Here is a 20,561-nt window from a genome sequence, read left to right on the forward strand (position 1 = left end):
TTAAGAAAAGTGTCTTCAGTGTCCTGCAAAATGTGGTTGAACCCACTGTCCACTTATCAACAGACATGTGGACAAGTGGAGCAGGGCAAACTAAGGACTACATGGCTGTGACAGCCCACTGGGTAGATGTATTGCCTTCTGCAGCAACACAGCAATGGCACCAGCAGCAGCATCTCACAAACGCCAAATCGTTCCATGGCAGGCTACGCTGTGTATCACTGATTTCCGTAAGAGGCACACCGCTGACAACCTCTTACGGTAACTGAGGGACATCGACGCACAATGGCTTACCCCACTTAGACTCTCCTGGGGATTTGTGATATCTGACAATGCCACCAATATTGTGCATGCATTACATCTGGGAAAATTCCAGCGCGTCCCATATTTTGCACATACAATTAATTTGGTGGTACAGACATTTTTTTGAAAAATGACAGGGGTGTGCAGGAGATGCTATCAGTGGCCTGAAAAATTGCAGCCCATTTTCTACATTCAGCGACTGCATGACTGGAGCAAACACTTCTGAACCTGCCCTGCCATCACCTGAAGCAAGAGGTGGTAACGAGGTGGAATTCAACACTCTATATACTTCAGAGGATGGAGGAGCAGCAAAAGGCCATTAAAGCCTATACATCCACCTATGACATAGGCAAAGTAGGGGGAATGCACCTGACTCTAGCGCAGTGAAGAATGATTTCTTTGTTGTGCAAGATTCTCCAACCCTTCGAACTTGCCACACGTGAAGTCAGTTCAGACACTGCCAGCTTGAGTCAGGTCATTTCCCTCATCAGGCTTTTGCAGAAGCAGCTGGAGAAATTGAAGGAGGAGCTAAGACAAAGTATGTGGGGCTTGTGGATGGAGCCCTTCATTCGCTTTGCCAGGATTCAAGGGTGGTTAATCTGTTGAAATTAGAGCACTACATTTTGTCCACCATGCTCGATCCTTGGTTTAAAGCATGCATTGTATCTCTGTTTCCAGTGGACACAAGTCTGCATATGTGCAAAGACCTGCTGGTGAGAAAATTGTCAACTCATGTGGAACGTGACCCATCAACAGCTCCTCCTTCATTTTCTCCCGGAACTGTGGCTGCGAGGAAAAGAATGACATTTCCTATCCCACCCACTGGTGGTGATGCAGGGCAGTCAGGAGCAAGTGTTGACATCTGCTATGGACTGAAGGAGCTGCCAACTATTACTGACATGTCTGCTTTCACTGCGTATGATGCTGTCACCATTGAAAGAATGGTGGAGGATTATATGGGTGACAGTATCCAAGTAGGCATGTCAGACAGTCCATATGTATACTGGCATAAAAAAGAGGCAATTTGGAGGCCCTTGCACAAACTGGCTTTATTTTACCTAAGTTGCCCCCCCTCCAGTGTGTACTCCGAAAGAGTGTTTAGTGCAGCCGGTAACCTTGTCAGTGATCGGCATAGGAGGTTACTTACACAAAATTCCTCCAGGAAGACCTTTACCAGCAATTGCCTCCGGAAAGAACACAGGGACCTGAGATGGTGGATTCCAGACAAATGAATACTCTGTGAGGATGAGGATGTACACCCTGAAAGGGGTGAGGAATCGGAGGATGAGGACAACATCTTGCCTCTGTAGAGCCAGTTTGTGCAAGGAGAGATTGTTTGCTTCTTTTCTGGTAGGGGGATTAATTGCTTCTTTTTTGTGGGTGTCCAAACAACCAATCATTTCAGCCATAGTCATGTGGCAGAACTTGTCACTGAAATGATTGGTTTGTTAAACTGTGCATGTCCTGTTTATACAACATAAGGGTGGGAGGGCCCAAGGACAATTCCATCTTGCACCTCTTTTTCTTCTTTGCATCATGTGCTATTTGGGGCCTAGTTTTGAAAACAGCCATCCTGTCTGCCACTGCAGTGCCACTCCTAGATGTGCCAGGTGTTTGTGTTGCCCACTTGTGTCGCTAAGCTTAGTCATCCAGCTACCTTGGTGCAACCTTTTGTCGTAAAAACAATATTGTGAGTTGTGAGGTGTTCAGAATAGACTGGAAATGAGTGGAAATGAATGTTATTGGGTTTGATAATATTGTAGGATAAAAATTACCCCAAAATTCTGTGATTTTAGCTGTTTTTATCGTTTGTTTTTTTCAAAAAAGCATCCAGATCCAAAACCAAAACTCGAAAGGGTGGTTTTGGCAAAACGAATCCAGATCTAAAACACGAACAGAGATCCAGATCCAAAACCAAAACACAAAACCTGAAAAGTGTCTGCCGCACATCTCTAGTTTGAACATACCACACCCAAATCTAACTCTCTCTGCACATGTTATATCTGCCCACCCTACAGTACACATGGGGTGTCATTCCGAGTTGATCGTAGCTGTGCTAAATTTAGCACAGCTATGATCATTCACACTGATATGCAGGGGGATGCCCAGCACAGGGTTAGTCTGCCCAGCATGTCAGTGCCCCCCCCCCCTCCCCCGCCGAAGTGCAAAGGCATCGCACAGCGATGATGCCTTTGCACTTCAAAAGTAGCTCCCGGCCCGCACAGCTTTATCGTGCTGGCTGGGAGCTACTCATCGCTCCCCGGCCCACAGCGGCTGCGTGTGACGTCACGCAGCCACTGCGGCCCGCCTCCCATTCGGTCCAACCACGCCTGCGTTGGCCACCCCGCTCCCACGAAACAGCAGCCAAATGCCGCCGTCCCGCCCACTCCCGCCCAAAGACTGCCTCTGCCTGTCAATCAGGCAGAGGTGATCGCAGCCCTGCTATGGCCTTGGCCGTCTTGTATGCGCCGGCGCACTACGGTGCCGGCGCATATACAGTAGGGACCCGTTCGCTTGGCTGCAACAAAAAGCAGCGAGCGAACGGGTCAGAATGACCCCCATGGTTTTGCCCATTAGCTAACAAATTTTCTGCTGCGATCAGATATGAATTAGGCCCTGAGTCCAAATGTATAAGTTTTCATTATTTTACCCCTACAGTCACAATATGATGACAAAGACCCATACTTCATTTCAACAAAAGAGAATGGCGTCCTGCAATTTTTCAACTATATATAAGTCAAGAACTTGTAACTTAAAAGAAAGGAAGTAATATATTTGACTGCAGGAAGAGTTTCCTGCTGGGAGCTCCTTTTATCTCTATTCTGTTATTCTCCCACTATACTGTAAACTGTCATGTGCTGGGCCATCCCTAACTTTTATTTTCACATCTGCATTTATTTTGTCAACTTTGTATATCCCTGATTTATACACAGATTTGCCAGCCTCATTGTTGCCGTGATGCATCTACACATGCGCACGTATCGGTGCTGTGACTAGATGCACCCGGTTGCAACTATTTGCACCTGAGATCACATAATGTAAAATTTATGGGCTGCAGGTTCAAATATATGCCATGTACATAAACAGGTATGCACAACATTGCAAGCTAGTCACGGGTGTGAATAGTTGCAGGTGTGAATAGTCACAGCAACAATGAAGCTAGCTACATCTGTATACTCTGAATTGTCCACTGCCTGAAATAGCAGAGAACTGTAGCACCTTATAAATCCCCAATAATAATAACAACGTTTAGAAATGGAGACATGCAACAGTCTCTTGTGACCTATTATCATGAAGATCAGAATGTATTTAAAAGGGTAGAGGTAAGAAACCAGATACTGTATTTGTAAGTCAGAAATAAGTTTTTAGATGTAAGCTCCATGGATACCAATGAGCAAGAGCCAAGGGTTGACATGCAGACAATAGTGCAACACCATAACTGCGGCAACCAGATTTAATTTCAAGCTGGATATATAGATCTAACATTTTCCTTACAACAAATTACTGTACTAATATTTTATTTAGAGTTATCCTCCAACCTTTAGCTTTGAAGTCTCAATAAAGTCCCTGCAAAGTCTGGTCCTAACACATTGTGTAAAAAAGTGAGAGATAAAAAATACTTAGGGCTGCCTAACATGTGCTTATATAAAAACAAATCTAGCAACCAGTTAAACATACATAGTAACATAAAACTGGTTATTTGCTTTTAGCAACATGTAGGGCTATGAGAACGGTGGAGGAGGAGGTTTCTATTTATATGTGTGTGTGCGCGTGCGTGCGTGCGTGAGTGCATGCATGCGCACACATGTATTTCATTGCTGGTGGGCAGGGCTGCCAAGAGAAATCCTGGGCACCGGTACAACAACTTCCTGGGCCCCCATGCCCCCACTGGAGGGGGTGTGACCACAGCATGCTGAGGGCATGGCTACTCCTCTTTTGGGGTGTGTTTCGCACATCAGAAGCACCCACTCACAGGAGTATGGCATGCCTCCCTGCCAGGGTAGTAGAGAGCCTGGCTGGGCCCAAATACTTTTCAAAGGGCATGGCCTAATCTAAGGAGGCGTGGACCTGGGCCCCCACTGGGCCCCTTTATCAGACCTGGGCTCAGGTAATTTGTACCCCCCCCCCCTCTCTCTCGACGCCACTGTTGGTGGGTACATGTGTGCAAAAATCTGTCCAGAAATTGCTTTTTTATTGAACTTGTTTCTTTAAAAAAAAAAAAAATATATATATATATATATATATATATATTAATTAATACAGTTCTCTACTTTTAAAATAGACATCACAAATAGCATACAATTTGAAGGGTTTTGTTGATGTGTCTGAGTTTAAGAAAAATTGTGCCTGACTCAGAAGCAGCTCTCATAAATGTTTTTTCCTCAATATACTTGTAGAAAACTATGATCAATGCCCCAGTGATTGAGAGGGATATGCAGTAAATTGCCACTTATATTCTTTTGTTCTTGTAATTTAGTCTTTTGCATCTGACTAATGGTAATGTAGACAAAAGAATGATTTTGGATTCCTGAACACAATTTATTATATTATTATTATTTTCTTTTTTTTTCTTTTTAACAGTCAAAGTAACTCTACTTTTATTCTTTTAATCCTATCTTAGAGCTTTGTATAATGCATTCAGTTATGAAGGACACATAGCATAGATTAAGTAAAATCAATTGTGTGAAGTGTTTTTGTTAGTTATTTTAAAGAAAAACATTATTGTATTTTTAAAGTATAATTTTATTGAAGAGTTTCAGCTGTGTAGAGAAAATAACATTACCTTAACCACATAATAATTAGGGTAGATTAATCCTTCATAACCAGACTCATTCTTGGCATTTCTGCTATGCTGAATAACAACAACGTTTATATTATTCTTGTTTATCAATAATGAGATATAGATTCATTAATTATCATTCCTTACTACCACATAAAAGGGCAATATGGAATGAGTTTTTGTACATATTTATCAAATACCTTTTGCAGGGACAGTAACTCTGAAAAGGGGCTGTCCCATGGAGGTACTATAGCTATCTCTATCACTTTACTACCTTTTTTCTCACTTTGCACATGTAGTACGTCCATAAAGCCACATATGTGCACTCAGGTCTGCCATCAGAAATTATGGGGCCCGGGATTGACATAAGAGATAGGGCCCCTCCCTCCCAAAAAAAAAGATTCTGCTGGACTGCTCTACCTCTATGAGATGCCATACATTGTGACGTTACATATAGGTAGAGTGTTGCGGACCTACAGGAACGGTTTACAGAGAGCTGATGCACAGATAAGGCTTGTTTTAAGAAGTCCTCATTGCACATCAGACTGCTGTTAGATCACAGACTGGTGCAGCTCTACAGCTTTTGGTGGTAGGAGCGAGGGGTGGGCCCCCCTCACTGTAAGGGCCCGGGACACCAGTCCCCACAGTCCCCCCGATGGCTGCCCTGTGTGCACTATAAGGCTAAGGGAGAGGGATCACAAGTGCCCTTTCCTGCAAGAATACTTCTGTAGACACAAGGCGGCAATTATTATTATTATTATTATTATTATTATTAACAGTTTCTTATTTAGCGCAGCATATTCTGTTGCCCTTTACAATTAGAACAATGGTAATAGAACAAAACTGGGTAAAGACAGACAGACATAGAGGTAGGAAGGTCCTGCTCGCAGGCTTACAATCTATGGGAATGACATCTAAAGACTGGACAAAGATACATATGTGTCCTTATACACCTAGCTTCAATACACCTAAGCCAAACAATGGCATAAGTGAACTGACAGGCCCTAGGCAACTCCACTAGCACTGTGTTTTTTCCCCCAAAATGCATCTTAGTCACAATGCAATGCTACTAAGACACATTTTGTGTGCCAAGACTGGCTGTATTTTGCATGATTTCAGCAAAGAGCCAGAACCTGATAAATTGGGGCTAGACTGCAGTCTCCATTATGAATATTGTATACTGCCATCTTCAACACTAATTAGCCTCATGCAGGAGATACATTTGCTTGTTAAAGACAACAAAATGATCTTCATTACAAATGACATTTACGTATAGTAGATTGTTCCAGACAGAATGTATATAGCAAACCAATGAGCTACCAATGTCAATTTTCAATTCATTATTTGGCCAGTATTCTATTAGCTGTGGTGAATTACTTCAGCTAATGGATTCCCATGGGGATTATGCCTGAGGAAAGCAAAGCAGAATCCCCAATGAGCAGCCCCAGGAGACCCATTTTTCAGGCACTAACACATGGGTCCAGGAACTTATCCCTGAGCCCATGTGTTATCGGCCAATAAAGGGTCATTTACCACACAGCAAAAATGGGCTATAATTGGATAGCCTGATAATACTATTGGGCTAAAAAGCTAATTTTTACCATGCAGTAAATTACCACATGTAATAGTTCTTTGTCTACAGATTAAAAAAAAAATTTAAATGAAACAAATACTCTTTGCATAAGTATTCAATCTCTGCAGACTAATACTTGGTAGAACCACATTTTACTGCAATATCAGCTTTAAATGTGTTGGGGTAAGTTTCTAAAATGTTTGTACACTGTCTGGGAGCAACTGTTGGCCATTCTTCTTTGCAGACTTGCTCCAAGCTGTTTAGATTGGTTGGATGACTCTTGAGGACTGCAATATTTAAATAGTGCCACAGATTCTCAATTGGATTGAGATCTTAATTTTTACTTGTCCAATGTACCAATGTAGAACATTCATCTTTTTGTTTTTAAGCCATGCCACAGTTCCTTTGGCCTTGCGGTTTGTCTCTTTGTTCTACTGAAAGGTGAACTTTCCCCCTAGCTTTTGTATTCTTACAAACTACTGTATAGCAAGTTGTGAGGCATGGCCTTATTTATGCAGTGATTGGTTGGTATGAAGCAGCTTTCATTTCATCGATCCAGCAGCACTCACTGGCATATATAAGCACTTGGATATTATTTTTGTAGCCCTTTCCTATTGTGTGTAGGCCTATAAATGTATCTTTGATTTTCTTTTTCACAAATTTTCTTCAAAATCACAGTTTGAAAAATGTTGTTTGAATTAGGGGAAAATGTATCCATAAGAGCTGCCATTTTCAATAATTCACAAGTAAAGGCTGAGAGCCATTTGGTTGGACAATCTCATCCACATCTCTAAATTTAGAGCTTTTACAACGCAGGGGTTGAGTACTTCTGTAAGCTGCATTTTTCTATTTTTATTTTTATTTTTTTAAATCTACAGACAACTAATGAAATATGAGTTGGAAAACATACTCTAAGTGCCTACTGTTTTGCAATGAAAGATACTGTCTGGAACAATCTGTCTGTCATCTGTAATACAGATAAATCTGTTGACTTTTTAAGGCATTCAATTCTTTTGCAAAGCACTGTATTTCTAAAATTGCCTGCCCAATGCTACTGTATTGTTAAATAGCTCTGAACTGCAATTTTAGCATGATTTAAGTAGAGACTTGATGGGATGCGGTTAAGATGCCGACTGGTAGTATCCCGGCAGTTGGAATGCAGGTGTCGGAACTCTTGACACCATCACAATGCCGATGCCAGAATCTCAACAGTGGGTATTTAGATATTCTTTTTTACTGCTGTTGTGGTGCATGGTCATTCTGGCCTTTCTCCTCTGAGCAGAGTTTCCCAGGTGCATTGTCCATTAAGCAGTCTGTCGCCAGGACCTCCACAGAGTGTCCCCGGCACATCATCCATAAAGACCAGCTGACCCCAGGACCCCAGCAGAGTGTCCATGGTGTATCATTCACAAAGCCTGGCTTCCCCCTGGACCACTGCAAAGCGTCCCAGGTGCGCTATCCTCCAAGCAGGCTGCCCCAGGGTCTCCTAAGAGTGTCCCCGGTGCCTCATCCATAGATCCTGGCTGCTACCAGGACCCCCAAAGAGTATACCTCAGGTGCAATCAACCAAGAAGTCTACCCCAGGACCCCACTAGAATGTCCCCAGCATCATCTGCAAAGTCTATCTGCTACCACATGGAACACCTTTGGACCACCACAGAATGTCCTCAGTGTACCATCCACCAAGCAAGATGTCCCCAGGACCCCCCAGAGTGTCCCTGGTACATCATTCATGAAGCCTGGATGCCCCCAGGCCCCCACAATGTCCCCAGTGCATCATCCCAAGCATTTTGGCTATGGGAGACTCAACATGTTCTACTAACTTATAATAAAAAAAGGTAATAAATCTTTGAAGAAATGTGAGAAATGTTTATAATAACATTTGCTAAAGGAAATAACATGATTTGTTTTAAGATGAACAAAACACATATAAAATTCAAAGCAAATGAAAGTTTGCAGCACATGATGCTATAACTCTGTTAATGATGAAGTTATGCATCCTGAATCCTCACAATACTGACAGTCGGAATGCTGACTAGCAGGGGCTATTCCCACTTGTGGGTGTCCACGACACCCATGGAGTAGGAATAGAATATGTGGCGAGCTCAGCTCTCCACCGAGCCCGCAAGAGGCTTTGATTCACTCACCCCCTGCTGGCATTCTGTGGCCAGGATCTTAGCATCATGATGCTGACCGCCAGGATCCCGGTGCCTGTAATGCAGCCCCAGCCCCAGCCCCTCTGTTGTTATACAGCACACACAAGTAATTATCTTACTGCTTAGTACACTATACTGAAGGGCAGAGAGCATATGCAACACTTCAAGAAACTTTTACAGAACAATGCCATTCAATGGCCAAATGTTAAAAGATTTTAATTAAAAAACCTTAAATGCAAGTCCACCTTTTTGCTAATTTTAGCCCTAGAGTCTTATATGTAGCATAATCTATTATCTGCACAGTTTGAATGTAATCTGACCTAAGGTGTAATATGCTGATTGACAGTACAAGAACTATAACTAATGATCTTGGTGAACAAAACTCATGCAGTTTAGTTCACAGAACAATTAATGCTTTTGGGTAAAATACGTCTAATTTCAGAAAAAGAAAAAAAAACAGCTAACCCTGCATCACTGGCTCAAATAAAAATTATTTCAAAAAGACAGTCTGAGAGCATAAAAGTTTTCTATACTCTGAATTTGATATTAGTTTTGATTTCTACATTTGTAATATAGTAAAGATTTTTTTTCAAACATGTCAGTTTAAATTCTCAAATACTATTATTTTATATTGCTGAAATATGAGAATGCCCAAAATGAATGTCATTTTTAACCACTTGCCTAACATGGTCACATCATATGCGTCCACACCAGGCTGTGCTATCCCTAACATGGGCATCTGATGTGACCTGTCAGGAAGCTCACTCTGTGGCTGCAGGAAGAGAAGCTTCCTGAAGTTGCAGCTTTCAATGGGACCTCCGGTCCCTCTGCTTTCTGGCCCCTCCCCCAAGTGTCTGTTGTGCTGCCGATCATTGCTGATTAGTCAGCCCCCGGCAGCACTACCCATACAATGGCAGCAGAAGTTAGCAGGGAAATGTAAAAAGAAACAGCCCTCACCTCCCCTGAGGAGCCCCGGCTGCAGAGCGAATCACATGCCAGGAAATTGAAGTCATGATGGTTGCGATATTCTGACCCTCAATGGTCACAATGTTCCAACCATCAATATTTGTTACTGATGATTCTTCAAAAGAAAGTTTGCTTTTTTTAATAAAATTGTTTTAGATATACTTTAAATAAATGTTCTTAATCTAATTCAAATCTAAAAACACCCAACAATTTCTGAGCATTTTTTGGAAAAAAATATTAGTCACTTAAGTGGTTAAGATGTATTTCTCTGAAAATATCTGGTTTACATCATATCCTTGTGGGTTTTCTGTTGATTTGAGGACAGATTTGGTGTTCTTTTGGTTACAAAGTGAGATAAATTAATTTACATTTGTAAAGTACTACATAGCAAACTATTTTCTCCTTCAATTGATTTAAACACTGAAATCAACCTCAGATAGTTACCCGAAAATACTCCTAACTTAATTTAATTTATAAACTTTTTTTAATATAAAGTATGCTATGACTGCACGCAAGTACAGGACCATAGTCTGCTTAGTCTTTACTGACTCCTATGTTTTATTAGTCTTCATTTAGACAATGAATCAACATGCCCCCAGGAAAGTAGAGGCATGGTTCCAGTATGGTGGGGTCTAGAAAGTGTTAGATAATTTGTCTTTTGCACTACAATAATTTGATCTATGACAGGTGGTTAAGTGACAATTTTGTTAAGAATTATGCAGTTTATTTTTATGCAGACTCATTAACTTATTTTCTTATAAGAACACATCATAATATGTGGAAACTCAGAATTGTTTTGCTCATTCTTCAGGTAGTATCCATACTAAGAGCCTAATTTATATATAAAGTTGAAATAAATAAATAAATAAATAAATTAGAGCTCAAGGATGTATTTGGAGATAGATATGGTAATCATAATAATCAACTTGTAGACTTACAATCAATGATGATGCTCTTGAAGTTGTGCATCCAATATAGCCAATAAGCAAGTATTTATAGGCAAAATTAAAATTTATCTCCAAAGGAACATTTTTAAATTAACATCTGGATGTTTTTAAAGTATTTGTCTGTTAACACCTTTGGCTAGCTCCTTTAGTGTCACTCTAAAAATGGGTGTAAGTTATACTAAAGCACAACTAATAAAGAAACCCTATTTTTTTAAGAAAAATAAAGATTACACATTCTGCTTAAAAACTGAACCATATCATGTTTTTTTATTGTATTGTGTAATTACTATGTATTTGTTGAATTGAAAACAATTACTTTCAAACATTCTGGATGATTAATGAACAATTAACTCATTGGCCATTAAATTAAGTTTCCTATAACAACACCAAAGTTTAATAGATACTTGGAACTTTTTAAACTATCAAAATGTTGTGTCTACTCTGAATAACTATGGGCTTCCAGTAAGTAACTGACTGAGCACTTGAAAACAGTTTTTTTTAGAAAGCAGATAAAGGCTTTAGAATTTTATATATAGTCTCAATAGATACTTTATGACAGAAGGTGCTTCTTTCTTTGTACCCGGAATAGCCTGTATTCTTTGTGGAATGTATTCAACAAGGTACTAAATACATATCTTATAAAGTCTGTTCCATGGTGACATGGTAGCATCACACAGTTCCTGCAGATTGTTGCACGTTCATGCAACAAATCTCCCTGTGCACCACATCCAAAAAGTGATCAATTGGATTAAGATCTGTTGAATGTGGAAGCCATTGGAGGACATTGAACTCATTTAATGTTCCTAAAAACAGCTTGAGATCACTTATAATTTGGAAATGGTGTGTTATTCTGCTATAAGCAGTCATTATAAGGTGGGTAGTCTGTTGCTTTAATGGAATGCTCATGATCAGTAGTAATACCCGGGTAGATTGTTGCAGTTGAAGGATGCTCAATTTGTATTAATGAACCTAATTTTTTCAATTAAAACATTTGCAACACCACTACACTAATACCAGCATCTTGAACTATTGACACAAGGGTAGAGTCAAAAATTCTGGCCCTAGCATCTCAATACAACTGTCCAATTTCTGCCTCACTCTTCTTCTTTTGCACAGGAGATGGTCTTCTGCTGCTGTATACCATCCACTTCAAGACTCAAGGTACTGTGTATTTAGATATTATTTTTACTGCTGTTGTGGTGCATGATTATTCTGGCCTTTCTCCTCTGAGCACTATCATTGGCAAGGAGTTTTCCTTAAGAGAACTGATACTCACTAGACATTTTTATTTGGTACAACATTTTAGAAGATAAGCTGTTTCTGTGATACCCAAACAACCAGATCTGGGACAAACAAACAAACAATCAATCAATCAATCAATCAATCCACTATCCAAGTCATTTAGAGCACATTCTCTCATATTCTAGTGTGTGGTCTTAATAGCAACAGAACCTCTTGGACAATTCTGTATATCTTTATGCATTTTGTTGCTGCCACATGATTGGCTAATTAGATATTTTCAATAATCAGCAAGTTTATCTAACAAAGTGGTCACTGAGTGTATGCTTCCAACTTGGAATTCCCATTGACAGACTCATTAAGAAATGTAAGGTGAAAGAATCTGTGGATCTGCTGAAAGTAAGACAATATCTGGAAGTCCCAGAACATATTGAAAATTATAAGATAAAGCAGAACACACACACAAAAACCCACAAAAAATAAGATATTTATTTAAGTGAATATAACTGGGAATTCTAGGTTTTTAGAGTCTTTTATTCAATACATTTTATTTAAAAAAAAAATTGTGTTAGGGTCTCCCATTTATCATACATGGATTAATGGGTTGAGAATTTTCCAATACCGAGATGCCAATCTTTTTAATTATCCTGTGTTCCATATACATTGATAGTTGTCCACTGAAGCTTTAATCCTACGCTGTCACTATAGCATTGTACATCAAGCTTGTGGTCTCCCTATTATTGTTGAGACCAGCTCAGGCAATGTACAGTACTGAAGCTGGAAATGGATTAGCAGATGGTACACCACCTGTTGTTTAAATGAATGTTTTTTTTCCTCCTTTGGTTGCTCCATTTCTGAGAATATTTTGTCTCAACAGTATAGAAGTGGTTATAGGTTAAGGGTTTAGGTTATACTTACTTTACATACTTTAACAATTCCTTTTTCCGTTTTGAGCCTTAGTAAATATTTTCCAAGTAGATCCTGAAAAATCAAGTACAACATACTGTGTGTCACATACTATACTATACATGCATCCTACTTCATTATTTTGTCCTAAGGTAACCGATGCAAATCAATGCACTCAATTAATTCATCAAAATATTATCCCTTGTTAGCTTCTTTGCAGCAATAAATCTAACATCAGCTATAGATAACCTGTTAACCAAGGCCCGTACACACTGGTCGATGTATCGGCCGTTCTCTTGAACGGCCGATACATCGCGGGACCGTCGGCCAGTGTGTACGGGCGATACGTCTGTGAACTCCGTCGTTCACAGACGTATCGCGTCGGCCGCGCAGCACAGCCGACAGCCAATATATCTAACGATATATTGGCCCGTCGCTGTGTGTGTACGGGGCGGTCGTCCGACCGCCCGTACACATGCTGCGGCGGCCGGCGGTGATTGACAGGTGAACTGGGCGGGCGAGAGCGCCCGCCCAGTTCATGACGTCAGTCCCCCGACGGATCGGGCAGTGTGTATGCACAGCACACTGCCCGATCCGTACATAGATATATCTGCAGATCAATTGATCTGCAGATATATCTAATAGTGTGTACCCACCTGATGACTGTTTCAATTGTTACAAAATAGACTTCCCTGTCGTACATGGTGGAACCTCACAGATATAATAAATACATAGAATTGAATTGGTTCCTGTAAAACAAAACAATCATTTATCTTGTATATTGAATTAAATCTGTAATTTTTGCTTGTAAGCACATTATAATTAGTGATGAGCGGGTTCAGTTCCTCGGAATCCGAACCCCCCCGAACTTCACCCATTGTACACGGTTCCGAGGCAGACTCGGATCCTCCCGCTTTGCTCGGTTAACCCGAGCGCACCCGAACGTCATCATCCCGCTGTCAGATTCTCGCGAGATTCGTATTCTATATAAGGAGCCGCGCGTCGCCGCCATTTTCACTCGTGCATTGGAGATGATAGGGAGAGGACGTGCAGCATTCTCTCAGTTTCTGTGTTCAGTGTGCTGCAAATATCTGTGCTCAGTGTGCTGCAAATATCTGTGCTCAGTGTGCTTGCAAATATCTGTGCTCAGTGTGCTGAAAATATCTACGTTCTCTGCCTGAAAAACACTCCATATCTGTGCTGAATTGTAGTATATAGTAGGAGGACAGTGCAGAATTTTGCTGACCAGTGACCACCTGTATTATATAGCAGTATGGTACAGTAGTCCACTGCTCTACCTACCTCTGTGTCGTCAAGTATACTATCCATCCATACCTGTGGTGCATTTTAGTTGTGCGCAGTATATATAGTAGGAGGACAGTGCAGAATTTTGCTGACCACCCGTATATAATATATAGCAGTACGGTACAGTAGGCCACTGCTCTACCTACCTCTGTGTTGTCAAGTATACTATCCATCCATACCTGTGGTGCATTTTAGTTGTGCGCAGTATATATAGTAGGAGGACAGTGCAGAATTTTGCTGACCACAAGTACATAATATATAGCATTACGGTACAGTAGTCCACTGCTCTACCTACCTCTGTTTGGTCAAGTATACTATCCATCCATACCTGTGCTGCATTTTAGTTGTGCACAGTATATAGTAGGAGGGGACAGTGCAGAATGTTTCTGTGACCACCAGTATATATATAGCAGTACGGTACAGTAGTCCACTGCTCTACCTACCTCTGTGTCGTCAAGTATACTATCCATCCATACCTGTGCTGCATTTTAGTTGTGCGCAGTATATAGTAGGAGGGGACAGTGCAGAATGTTGCTGTGACCACCAGTATATATATAGCAGTATGGTACAGTAGTCCACTGCTCTACCTACCTCTGTGTCATCAAGTATACTATCCATCCATACCTGTGGTGCATTTTAGTTGTGCGCAGTATATATTGTAGGAGGACAGTGCAGAATTTTGCTGACAACCAGTATATAATATACAGCAGTACGGTACAGTAGTCCACTGCTCTATCTACCTCTGTGTCGTTAAGTATACTATCCATCCATACCTGTGGTGCATTTTAGTTGTGCGCAGTATATAGTAGGAGGGGACACTGCAGAATGTTGCTGTGACCACCAGTATATATATATAACAGTACGGTACAGTAGTCCACTGCTCTACCTCTGTGTCATCAAGTATACTACAAAAGTTCAGTAAAATGACCCAAAAATCAAAATTAAAAGCGTCTGATGAGAAGCGTAAACTTGCCAATATGCCATTTACGACATGGAGTGGCAAGGAACGGCTGAGGCCCTGGTCTATGTTCATGGCTAGTGGTTCAGATTCACATGAGGATGGAAGCACTCATCCTCTCGCTACAAAACTGCAGTGCCACTCCTAGATGGGCCAGGTGTTTGTGTCGGCCACTTGGGTCGCTTAGCTTAGTCACACAGCTACCTCATTGCACCTCTTTTTTTCTTTGAATCATGTGCTGTTTGGGGACTATTTTTTAAATCTGCCATCCTGTCTGACACTGCAGTGCCACTCCTAGATGGGGCAGGTGTTTGTGTCGGCCACTTGGGTCGCTTAGCTTAGCCATCCAGCGACCTCATTGCACCTCTTTTTTTGTTTGCATCATGTGCTGTTTGGGGACTATTTTTTAAATCTGCCATCCTGTCTGACACTGCAGTGCCACTCCTATATGGGCCAGGTGTTTGTGTCGGCCACTTGGGTCGCTTAGCTTAGTCACACAGCTACCTCATTGCACCTCTTTTTTTATTTGCATCATGTGCTGTTTGGGGACTATTTTTTAAATCTGCCATCCTGTCTGACACTGCAGTGCCACTCCTAGATGGGCCAGGTGTTTGTGTCGGCCACTTGGGTCGCTTCGCTTAGTCACACAGCTACCTCATTGCACCTCTTTTTTTCTTTGCATCATGTGCTGTTTGGGGACTATTTTTTAAATCTGCCATCCTGTCTGACACTGCAGTGCCACTCCTAGATGGGGCAGGTGTTTGTGTCGGCCACTTGGGTCGCTTAGCTTAGCCATCCAGCGACCTCATTGCACCTCTTTTTTTGTTTGCATCATGTGCTGTTTGGGGACTATTTTTTAAATCTGCCATCCTGTCTGACACTGAAGTGCCACTCCTATATGGGCCAGGTGTTTGTGTCGGCCACTTGGGTCGCTTAGCTTAGTCACACAGCTACCTCATTGCACCTCTTTTTTTATTTGCATCATGTGCTGTTTGGGGACTATTTTTTAAATCTGGCATCCTGTCTGACACTGCAGTGCCACTCCTAGATGGGCCAGGTGTTTGTGTCGGCCACTTGGGTCGCTTCGCTTAGTCACACAGCTACCTCATTGCACCTCATTTTTTCTTTGCATCATGTGCTGTTTGGGGACTATTTTTTAAATCTGCCATCCTGTCTGACACTGCAGTGCCACTCCTAGATGGGCCAGGTGTTTGTGTCGGCCACTTGGGTCACTTAGCTTAGCCATCCAGCGACCTTGGTGCACCTCTTTTTTTCTGTGCATCATGTGCTGTTTGGGGACTATTTTTTTAAGTGCCATCCTGTCTGACACTGCAGTGCCACTCCTAGATGGGCCAGGTGTTTGTGTCGGCCACTTGGGTCGCTTAGCTTAGCCATCCAGCGACCTCGGTGCAAATTTTAGGACTAAAAATAATATTGTGAGGTGTGAGGTGTTCAGAATAGACTGGAAATTAGTGGAAATTATGGGTATTGAGGTTAATAATACTATGGGATCAAAATGACCCCCAAATTCTATGACTTAGCTGTTTTTGAGGGGGTTTTGTAAAAAAACACCCAAATCCAAAACACACCCGAATCCGACAAAAAAATTTCAGGGAGATTTTGTCAAAACGCGTCCAAATCTAAAACACGGCCGCGGAACCGAATCCAAAACCAAAACACAAAACCCGAAAAATTTCCGGTGTACATCACTAATTATAAAACATCCTCAATTAATTCCATTCATCTTTACATTTTTTACAGGGACACAAAATTAATATAACAAATATTCATCTGTACCCCACCCTTTTATAAAATACTATAGCAAAGTTGCTGCTATAATCTATGAGTGTTATATACTACTATTCACTCCAGTAAAGTAGGTGCATATTCAATCCACTCTGCCTCCAAGGGGGGGAGGGGGGACAGATATGTGCTGGCTAGTCTGTAGTGGTGCAGGAAGGTTGATGCTATTTAGAAGCAGCAGCAGTTTAACAAATTTAACATAGGTAATTGTCAGGTAGGAAATAGAAAAACTACTTAATCAGAATTTTAGTAAAGCTCCCCTAAGGGAATGAAAAGGGGTATGACATAAAAACATCATTACAGATGCGTGGCTTGCATAGCTTGAATGATAACGCCAAACGGACAGTCGGATTAATATTTGGAATGAACCTCCAGTGTGTGGAATTTAATAAACTACAAAAATTATCCTTTTACTTTTTTTTTGTATCTGCTACGGGTGGGTGCTCCTTTGGTAACGTCAAGAACCATGGATCAATATTTACTTATATTAAGACTTCTCAAATTCACAGCTCTATAGATTTTTATAGACCAAATTTTTAACACTCATATATATTTACAACCATGGAAATCATAATCTCCTGTGCGAAGAGCAGTTAGAATAGCTAGTATATATATATATATATATATATATATATATATATGTAAAGAGGGAGATAGGGGTGTCAGCGACCAACAGTGTCTGATAAAAAGTGATATAAATTTGAAGAAACTTGCCGGATACGTAATAAAAATAACAGTGTATTTATTTATACAATTTAAAAAATTATTAGGGTGGGTTAAAAAGCAGAGAATATATAATGCTAAATGATACTGGGTAAAATATAGCTAGAAAACTGGATAAAATACATTCAATAAAAACAATAAAAAATTAAATATAGGATAAGCGCGTACTGCTTATCTTAAAAATGGAGAGTCAACTGAGGTACACCAAACGCATTTCGTCCATCAGACTTCATCAAGGGGCAAGGGACCACTGAGCAAGCACTCCTATTTATAGCAGATACAATTAAGAATAGATGATTGTGACATCACTTCCTGTAAGGACTAATATTACTGTTCTGGCCACAATCTTTGATATAAACACATGCAAAACTGTAGTAACATAAATGACAACCTCAGAAAGCTGAATATAATATAAAAACGAGTTTTAAAATATGAGATATAATAAGAACTAGTTCAGGGATGGGTCCGTCGTCCCTTCCGCCCCACTTCCTTTGTCCATATCCTCTAAGTGCGCATGCGCATTGCACCACACTTCCGGTAAATGGATCACTGTTATTGTACTCCTCTGCCCCACTTCCGGTCAGGTCACCGCGTCACTTCCCGTCTCGGCTGGGAATGTCATTCTATGTTAGATATAGGCTGGGGCAAGCTGTCAATCATCACGGCGGCCATCTTTATGGAGCCTCTTAATCACGGACAAGTAATAGTACTATTTGCAGATGCGGGAGCAGCTCACAAACATAAACAAACAAAAATGCATATATTATTGTGTTAGTTCACCTTATTAAAATGTTCATTAATGCTATATACTAGCAGGATTCTTTTTGTTAAAGGAGACTAATAATGGACATTTTGATTATATGGGACGGGAGCGCTGAATTATTTATGGACTTTTTTAAACTTTTACAAACTAATGATTTTAACCTATCATTCACTTACAACTCAAATAAGAAGTCAATTGAATTCTTGGATATGATCTTAACTGGAGAGGAAGGGATGGTGTCTACAAAAAATTATATCAAAGATGTCGATAAGAACAGCTACCTCCATTACAAGAGCAATCACTCTAAAAAATGGAAGAACAACATTCCTTACTCTCAATTTCACAGAATAAAGAGGAACTGTAACAAAACTGAAGACTGTGAGGAACAACTTGGAACATATAGAAAAAGATTTGAAGAAAAACAATACCCTAAGGCCATACTAGATGAAGCTGTTGTTAGGACAAGAAATCTAGAGAGAGAGAACCTGTTGACATATAAGGAAAAGATGGAAAAGAAGGAGTCCTTATCCTTCATAACCACCTACAGTAATCACGAGCACGCAATCAGGGCTTCATTAAGAACCCATTGGGACATACTTCTTATGGACTCAATCCTTAAAGAGATCCAACCCAACCAGAACTTATATTTCAGAAGTCACGGAATTTAAAAGACATTCTCGCACCCAGCATGTTACGGGAAATACCATCAGAGGACAACCATCACTCTCTCCCTAAATGCATTGGATCCTACAAATGTGGACATTGCAATGTCTGTAAATTTCTATAATCCTAACAGGAAAACCTTCAGCAACACGGACGGCACTCAGAAATTCAAAATTAAAGCGTTCATGAACTGTAACATTACATCAGTGATCTGTCTGCTAGAATGTACATGCCATAAGAAATATGTGGGTAAAACAAAAAGAACTTTGAAAATAAGGATACAAGAACATGTACGCAGTATCAAGAACAAAATAGAGACTCATTTACTGTACAGACACTTCAAACTGAAGCATAACTCCAACCCAGAAGAGATGTCCTTCAAAGCTATTGAACACATGACCAGTGGTGAAAGGGGTGGAGATCTGGCTAAGAAGCTTTCCCAGAGCGAGATGTTTTGGATCTTCCAACTGAAAACCACACACCCCATGGGCTTCAACGAGGGATATGAAATTACACCATTTCTATGAAAGAAGTACCCTCGCCCAAGTTCCTCCGGTTATAGACAGTCTCTTCTTCCTTTTTCATCAGCACAAAAACACCTTATTATATAATTATTTTACTAATAGTCACTGTTGTTAAAACACTGTATCTAGATTGTCAATGTTCCTAATAAAACCTTGATTACTGTGTGACTGAGTCATTTCGCCACAAGGTACAGTCATACCGCACTGGTGTCACGCACAATCCCACCCGATCTTGGAAGCTAAGCAGTGTTGGGCCCAACCAGTACCAAGTGGGTAACCACTTGCGAAGATTGGGTACTGTATAAGAGTGGGCCTTGTTGGGCTCTTAGCAGTATTAATATTTGGAATATAGACACACGGATATTCCATCACCACACAGATTACTATCACTTTTTCATTTATTTTATATACAACTTAGTAATGAATAAACTTTTAATACCAGTCATACACAGATGCACTGTTTTTATACACATCACTAAGTTTTAGTATATGACTGACTATTATTATTATTATTATTATTATAGAGTCACTTACTATATATTATAGTTATCTTACATTTTATATATATATCTTCCTACTTTCCAGCACATGTGCACATATCAATTGATGGATATCCTTTTTTAATTAAATCTATATCCACATTTTTCACTTACTATTTTCCCTATTTATTTAAACTCCCTTTCCCTATGCTGTAATGGAGAACGAGGAATGCTTCCTAGTACAATATACTCTTGTACACTATAATATTTTAACAGGATCAAATATCCTGATAAACGCTATATATACATTAGCCAATCGTAATGCTAGACTTAGCCCTATATAAATCATTCTATCTATTAATCTTTACTATATATATTTTGATGTGGCTCAAAATACCCTTTTTTGCTTCAATTTCAATCCAGACCATTATTAGTCTCCTTTAACATAAAAAATCCTGATAGTATATAGCATTAAT

At 40.4% G+C, this 20,561-nt stretch overlaps 1 pseudogene; it reads left to right on the forward strand.

The window, feature by feature from the left end:
- Positions 1-19,792: 19,792 nt before the first annotated feature.
- Positions 19,793-19,912, forward strand: LOC134951309 (5S ribosomal RNA; annotated as a pseudogene).
- Positions 19,913-20,561: the final 649 nt, after the last annotated feature.

Source organism: Pseudophryne corroboree, chromosome 1, assembly GCF_028390025.1.
Source record: "Pseudophryne corroboree isolate aPseCor3 chromosome 1, aPseCor3.hap2, whole genome shotgun sequence".
NCBI classification, from domain to species: Eukaryota; Metazoa; Chordata; class Amphibia; order Anura; family Myobatrachidae; genus Pseudophryne; species Pseudophryne corroboree.